Here is a 7,996-nt window from a genome sequence, read left to right as displayed (position 1 = left end):
GAATATCTTACATTGTGGCACGACTAATAAGAAGAAAACAGCCAAATCCAAATAAGCTGATAGAGTAGTAACTGGATACAAAAAAGAATAAGAAGAAATTTCGGATTTATGAGGTAATCTCAGACTAGTTTTGCCAGTCGTTACACAGTACGGACCTAAAGAATTCTATTACTTCGTCATGCAGAATCTGACGTTGCATGCTCAGCATTTCTTGTCTCGTTGTGCACACCAGCATTGCACTGCTTAGAGAACTTTGTTGGAACCTGCTATAAAAATTATTTTCGTACAAATTCAAATTTAACAGGAGAAAAAATAATAATAATAAAGTATATTCTCGTCACATAACATTTTAAAAAAAATGTTCAATTTTTGTATTGAATTTTTCACAAAATATTTTTTTATTAATTCTTAAAATTTGCCTTCCTTAAGGATTTGACTTGCAAGAGAGGTAATGTTTATTATATATTTATAAACATTCTCAAAGTTTATTTTATCACTTATTCTAGTAATTTTCTTACATTTATATTTTATTAAATTAATAGAATGAGAACAAACGTTGTATTTTGCAAAATTGATGAAAGGATAAAAGTTAAATCTAAAAGAAATAAATTAAAAGAAATCGAATCCTTTCAAGCAGAATCGAATGTTGAATTTTAAATTTCAATCAAACGAGTTAAGAAAGAGATAAGTTTCTCGACAAATATCCAATTCATAGTGGCATTTCATTGATGGAAACAATTACTTAGAACAGGAAAATAAACGTAATTATCAAGAAACACGACGTGAACACACTATAAGGTAAGGATTAACCTTAAAGACAAAACAAATTCAAGCAGCCAGATTCTCTCTCTCTCTCTCTTTCTCTTTCTCATCCTTTCAAAACTTAATTGATTCTCTTCTGGAACATCAAACGCGAATCGAATACTTAAAAAGAGAAAAGTAATCCTATTTCTAAAACTTGAAAGTGTAACCATTTCTCTTCGACTTATTGGAAAATGAATTATTCTATGTTATTTTTTTGAATTGTATAAAATTGATGTAGCTCTTTATAGGTTAATTGTTGGCGTGCAACCTTTACCAAATCGTTTGAAACCGTCTATCCATAAAATTTTCCAAATGATAACTACTAAATATAGGGATTCTCTTCATCAAGTGGGATGTGTTTTACTTCTATATAATGGATGATATTCTGCATATAATCAATAAGTTAGCGTTTATAAAACTCCTACAAAAAAAAACTAGACTCAGTTAATACTTTTTTTTGACATTTTTTTAGATAAAGTAAAAATATTTAAAAAAAAAATAATAAGAAAAAGTTACACAAGAGTGCATAAGTTCTAAATTAGATTTTTAAATAAAGAAATTGAAACTTTGAAGGGAATAATAATAATAATAATAAAAAAGGCAATATTTCATAACTAGTTTCTAAGTTATGTCAATAAAAAGAATAGGAGAAAAATTATTAATAAACGAAAAGTATTTATGTTGTATAAGTCAGTGTGATGATGATAATACACTTTTTACATTACGAATTATTTTGGGAAGAAGCCAGAAATTTTTTTCCCCTCATAAAATAGGGAAGATGTGCATAAGTGCAGTTCGGTAATTTCTGTAGAGATCTATAAAACACGCAAAACATTTTCGTTTACAAAAAATTCTTTTAAGTTTTCAATAAAAATTCTTACAGTAAATTGATTAATTTTATCACCCTGACAAAGAAAAAGTTTAAGTTTTTGGATGCTGAGGAATTTTCATAAAAAATAACCTATATTTTTTTGTTTTTTTTTAAAGAAAGAAGTTGTAAGTGTAGCAAGAGAGATTTTCTTGGGTTAGCTTAATTTATAATAAATATAGGAAAGTGATAATTTGCCATCAATATTTCGTACGCTAATTGAGCACCCTGACAAAGAAAAAGTTTAAGTTTTTGGATGCTGAGGAATTTTCATAAAAAATAACCTATATTTTTTTGTTTTTTTTTAAAGAAAGAAGTTGTAAGTGTAGCAAGAGAGATTTTCTTGGGTTAGCTTAATTTATAATAAATATAGGAAAGTGATAATTTGCCATCAATATTTCGTACGCTAATTGAGCAACCCAAGAAGATGGCTTCGATGGTTATTGGTTGACGAGAAACCAAACACAACTTCTTTCTTTTATCAAGCTGACGGAAAATTTATGCTAATCGTGTCTCGACTCTCATCTTACAGGTTCCTTCATCATTAATATCCATCTAACGAACCAAGAAGTTTGACATGGCTCTAAAAGAACGTAGATGATTCGAAATTTTCTGCACATCAAACCAATATTTTTTTCCACCCCTCTTAAATTATTCTTATCTGTGTTATAAATTGATAGAATCAGTAGATTCAAATGGCAAATTTTAGTGTGATTTATCTTCTTTTACATCTTAACAATGCCTGAAATTTTAAAACTATTTTTCGAGTGCTGTTGAATTAAGTTCTTTAAGTGAGTTGTATTTTAAAGTGTATTTTTCGATTTCTGCATTAGTTGTAAAGTAGATGTATTGAATTAGAAGACGATCGTAACCATTTACAGATGTATCATTCCATAATGAAGTGTTAGTTATCGTACAAATGTTTTAAAAATTGTAAATCGTAAAGAGATAATTTATCAATGCACAGAACTTAAGATTCGAGTAGGACAGTTGCATGAGAAGAGATAATAAAACAAGAAGAGACAGATCCAGATGGAAATTTCTCTTCTGGGCTGATCTTTACACACAGAAACGTTAATTTAGTATGCTTCATTTAATGGAAGCAACCTAATGGAGTGTGCATGTTCCACACTAACACGTACCTTAATGTAATTGTAGGCATCTTGTCTTTAAAAGAGGACAAATCGTCAGCAAAAGAAAAACTTATATTAAGAGTAGATAAAAGATTTTTACAAACCTCTTTTGTGTTTTATAAAGTCGTTTCTCGAAGCATTAAACTCTAATCGCAACACGTTGTAGCAATACAGATGGGAATTGTTTAAATGCTATTTTCGAATGAAATTTTTTAGCTAATTCGATCAAGTAGACCCATGAGTATAACAGCATCATTGTCCTATTATTTCATTAAAATCTAGTTTTATACTGTTCAACGTTTAAATTCGTGACTAGTTTCTAAGAAATAAACGTTCCAATGTTTTAAAATAAATGAGAAAAGTCTAAAAAATTCGATTACCTTACGACCATATCTTTTTTTCACAGTTTAAACTATTTTTTTACTGTTTCTCTTGCGTAACTAAAGCTGGAAATCTTGCACCACACCTATAAACCCCCCCCGAAGATCTTATCTATATGTAGACTGTTAGGTGTGGTGCTTGATTTCTGGTCTGAGTTTGTTGCAGTGATGAAGGAAAAACTTTACTTGACAGCTCACCCATCAACTATCTTTCGATATTTTTTCCACGAATAAATTTTGTCAACTTCAATTTATTTCCTAGAAATATATTGACACGAGTTGCGTCATATTTTATATTTATTTTGTCTCTTTTAATTTACACTTTTTCATATCTAAAAATTTGACATTTGAAATATATTTTGTTTTTTCAATATAAAAAAATTCAGAGTCGATAAATGTAGCCTATTTTTGTTTTATTCTTCATATTTATGATTAATTTACAGACTAATCTTGTTGCCAGTTAACAGATCTAACAATTAATCACGAAGAGTTCTTTTAGCGATTCAATAGTATATGAAAACTATTTGTATCAATAAGATATGGCATCAGAAGATGTCACAACGTCCTATTGATGTTATCAAACCTTCCTAACAACATTGCAAAGGTGCAGTCGCTGCGGGTCATCAGAGTTGCTACTCTGGAATTTCTGTTTTGAAAGATTGTTAATCATCATCATCGTAACAGGTCTTAATAAATAACATTCGTAATACTTCTTCGAAGCATTGAAGAGTGTTAAAAAAAGAGTAGATGATCGATTGCATTCATACGGAGGTAGAATGAGATGTTAGTACAGTATCTGATGGAGAGCAGCTGGTACTCGCTAGTACAACGATTTGTCGGTTCTCTAAGAGAACAATCTAACTTTTGCAGGCACACGTGTTCCTGGTACAATGTCATTTTATCTATTTTACGAGATAGATAAATGTGAAAACGTGATAGTTTTCACCCAAACTTGTTTCGAACAATCTATGGCAGTTTGTCAGTTGATTCTTGCTTAAATTTTGGTTATTGTAGCAATGTAACCATCAAGGAAAACATTACAGAAACAACAATAATTTATTTAAAACATTAACAAAAAAAGTTCACAGTTTTATTACTTTTATCACAAAAATTTATTTAAAAAACTATGTAAATAACTAATTGAACATTATGTTATGAAAATCATTAGACTAGAACACTAATTTAATAGAATTTTTTAAAGTGTGAACTTTTGGTTGTAAGAATTTTATTACAATATTTAATGTTATATACAATTAAATATACAATAGAAATTATGGACAAACTTTATTTTCATTTTCTTTAATTGTCCTCCAAGTTTCCAGAAGAGAAAATAAAGATTTAGGCTAATAAAAACTCGAACTTCGTTTAAAGACACAGTATTTATATATCTTTAGAACAAAAGTATTTCTGTTTATAGTTCCAATAGAATTTATGAAATCTTAATATCCAAACAATGGAATTCAGAAGGATAAGAAAAAAAAAAGAATTGTCTCCATTTTTGCCGGAGGTATAAAAGTTTTCTATCATAAACATCAAAGTTTTCATAAAACATGAACGTTGTAAACAAATAATATCGTTGTAAAAGCATCAACAAATATATATTTTGTTATTTATGATTTGTTTAATTACTTGATAAAAGAATTTTTCGTGTCATAACAATCCAAACTAATAACAACTTCGTGTCTGTTATTATTGTCATTGCACTAAATTTATCGAAAAAAATAAGAGAAAATAAAGATGTGAAAGAGTTTTGTCGATCGATAATGTCAGAAGAGAAGATAAATATCAAGAAAAGTTACATAGTGCAGAGAAAAGTTGAATGCTAGATGAGAAGAGGCACGATCTTCTGGCTCAGTAATGGAGAATGCATGTTACATATATATGGAAACCAAGGTCCCGTAAACAGAGTTCTATTCGAAAGTATAACAAATAAGCCGAGGGAATGGAAGGCACTTTATATACAAATAGAGAAATTTGATATGAAGTGACTTGATAAAGAAAAAAAAATGGCAATATTCCTGATTCTAAATCGCATACGACAGCACTTATACTTATTAGTAACGTCATAAAGTTAAGAGTAATTAAGAAGATATCATCTTTTTCATTGGATATTTGGAATTTAATTGAATTTATATGTATATAGTCCTATGTGTGTCCTCCCATTTTCAGGATGAAATATTTTTATAAGATATATATATGATAAATTTTAAGTGTATAACGAAATCATAACAGGAAAGGAGTTTAAAAAAAAGAGGGGGATGAATGTACAAGTGGTAAAAATGAAGTCACAAAATGTCGAAATAATGTGTCAGTGGAGAGGATTATACAAACTAGAACATGCCGTAAATTTAAAGATGGCTTCTTACGGTCCAACTTGTCGCATCATTTAAATTTATAGCCCATCCCCGGCGCGATAAGTGCAAATATCAAAGCATTTTTTGATAGCGAGGAGATGTCAGTATAATGAATAGAAATGGCATCTCTCTACCAATTTACGACCTAAAACGACTTCTTGTCACGAGGAAAAAGTATTTGTTCATGCATCGGAAGATATTTACAGTAAGATTAACATCCATCTACATTAATAGATGCAGCTGTGCAATATTCATTTTATCACGAGTCGATTTTTGAATATTTGGAAAGAAGAAGAAGAGGAAAAAGAAGAAAGGAAAAAAAAAGAGCAAAGATGCTGTTCGTTCAACCGAGTGGATTTACTTTGTCTGGAGAAAGGATACATCTTATCACATATTTAGTAAAGCATTAATAATAATAAAATAAATTCCTCGAGGGTATAACTGTAGACCAATTTTTGTCATTGTATATGAAATAAATTGCAAAGATTCTGATAACATTTTTGACAGTGATGAGTCAGAAAGCTGATTTGGACGTGTCTTTTCTTTACTTTTGCATTTTCCCCCAAGGAAATGTAATTAGTTTGCTCAGCAGGTGATGAATTAGCAAGTTTAGTTTTTCTCTTTTATTATAGTTTATATATTACTTATGTTCCTCTTCGTCTGTCTTAATTAACTTTTCTATTCTCCGTCTGCAAAGTTTATTATCAATAAAAACAAGATTCTAATCACATAAATTACTCTGAAAGATGATTAGATATTTTATAAGTCGTAGAATTTTAAACCTTGTTTATAAATACATAAAAAAATTTCCTGACTTTACATCACGATACAAATTAAAATTTATAATTATTAAATACGTTTTTTACACCTTTCTTGTGTTTTTTTTTTACTTTAAAATATAAGAAAATATTCATTAATACAAAGATTGTCTAAATCCTAAAATCATTCGATTTTATACATTAAAAAAAAATGCCAAATTTCATCGACTTCTATATCTATCTTAACATAAAAAAAAGTATTTAAATTACTTTTTTTTACAGATCTAAATCGAATTTTACGCGAAATAACGTTAAATATATTCTATAATAGTATGTGAAATGTTATTAAATCGTGTTTACTATTCCAAATTTCAAGAAAAAGAAAAAAAAATTCACTTTTATACACGATCCAAAATGGAATATCTTACATTGTGGCACGACTAATAAGAAGAAAACAGCCAAATCCAAATAAGCTGATAGAGTAGTAACTGGATACAAAAAAGAATAAGAAGAAATTTCGGATTTATGAGGTAATCTCAGACTAGTTTTGCCAGTCGTTACACAGTACGGACCTAAAGAATTCTATTACTTCGTCATGCAGAATCTGACGTTGCATGCTCAGCATTTCTTGTCTCGTTGTGCACACCAGCATTGCACTGCTTAGAGAACTCGACTCCGAATCTTTTTCAAGAAACAATTTTTTTTTTTTAAAAAAAGAGAAAATATATTACTACAAACTCCGAAAAAGATGAATTCTTAGTGTATATTTGGTAACTTGAATAAATTGCTGACGTTCGAATCAGAAATGGTCATCAATGTAAATAAAGAAAAATGTCAGCTTAATCCCTTTCGAAAAGGTAAAAAAAATTTTTTTGCTTTAATATCTAATATTTGCTTTAATAATTTACTTTATTTGAATTAAAGATTCGTTAAAATAAATAATTTTGAATTAATTTCTTTGCTTCATTTACTTCTTTACCATTGAAAAATATATGTTTTTGAGATATTATATGATTTAAAAAAAGCCTATAATGTATTCAAAAATCTATAAAAATCTAAAAGAATAAGAGAATTATGGTCTAAAAATCAAATTCCATCACAGAAAGGACCGTAATAAAGGGGAATCACAATGATTCACGGTCATATGGGTAATATATGGTCATTCTTAATATAAGCAGCATCTAAAAAATCCACAATATTTTTTTTTAGATGACGCTCATAGAAAGAATGTTAATAAAGGAATGCCACAAAGACCCATCTATGGTCACATGGACGACATAGATTTTTTTTTTTTGGACGTGTCTATAAATGTGTATTCTTGGAATCTTTTAAAGCCCAAATGACCGATGTTATTTCCGATTGAAAGCATTTGAGAGATCGAAGAGACATCGAGATATACTTTAGAAGAAGGAAGATACCACGAAACCAAGTTACTAAAATATCCGAATGGGATGTTTTATGTCACTGACATCAAGAAGAAGAAGAAAAAAAAAAAATAATAATAAAATCCGAAGATATATAGTCAACAAAGAAGTCTCACCATAGTTTGATTTAAAGTCATTTCACATACAATATACCTCGTATAATCTTCCAAAAAATTCATGTTAAAATATATTAATAAATTTTTAGACAAATTTAAACTATTTAAATTATTATTTTATTAAAAAACATAAAGGAAAAAAAACCTTCAAAAAAAAAA

At 28.7% G+C, this 7,996-nt stretch overlaps 1 protein-coding gene across 4 annotated transcripts in view; it reads right to left on the bottom strand.

Moving 5' to 3' along the window:
* The window catches only part of LOC111626557 (semaphorin-2A-like), a 257,482-nt gene that overhangs the window by 69,422 nt on the left and 180,064 nt on the right, over nucleotides 1–7,996 (bottom strand). Inside the window, exon 1 of one of the 4 annotated variants that reach the window (XM_023369974.1) lies at nucleotides 2,910–3,072. The exons of the other annotated variants lie outside the window; for them this stretch is intronic. The gene's annotated coding sequence lies outside the window, so the exon portion shown is untranslated. Of the gene's footprint in view, nucleotides 1–2,909; nucleotides 3,073–7,996 lie in introns of those variants that run through there. 4 annotated transcript variants of the gene reach the window in all.

This window comes from Centruroides sculpturatus, unplaced genomic scaffold, assembly GCF_000671375.1.
Source record: "Centruroides sculpturatus isolate CEXI.00-Female unplaced genomic scaffold, Cexi_2.0 scaffold413, whole genome shotgun sequence".
Classification (NCBI taxonomy): Eukaryota; Metazoa; Arthropoda; class Arachnida; order Scorpiones; family Buthidae; genus Centruroides; species Centruroides sculpturatus.
This window is presented reverse-complemented; position numbering and strand designations above follow the sequence as displayed.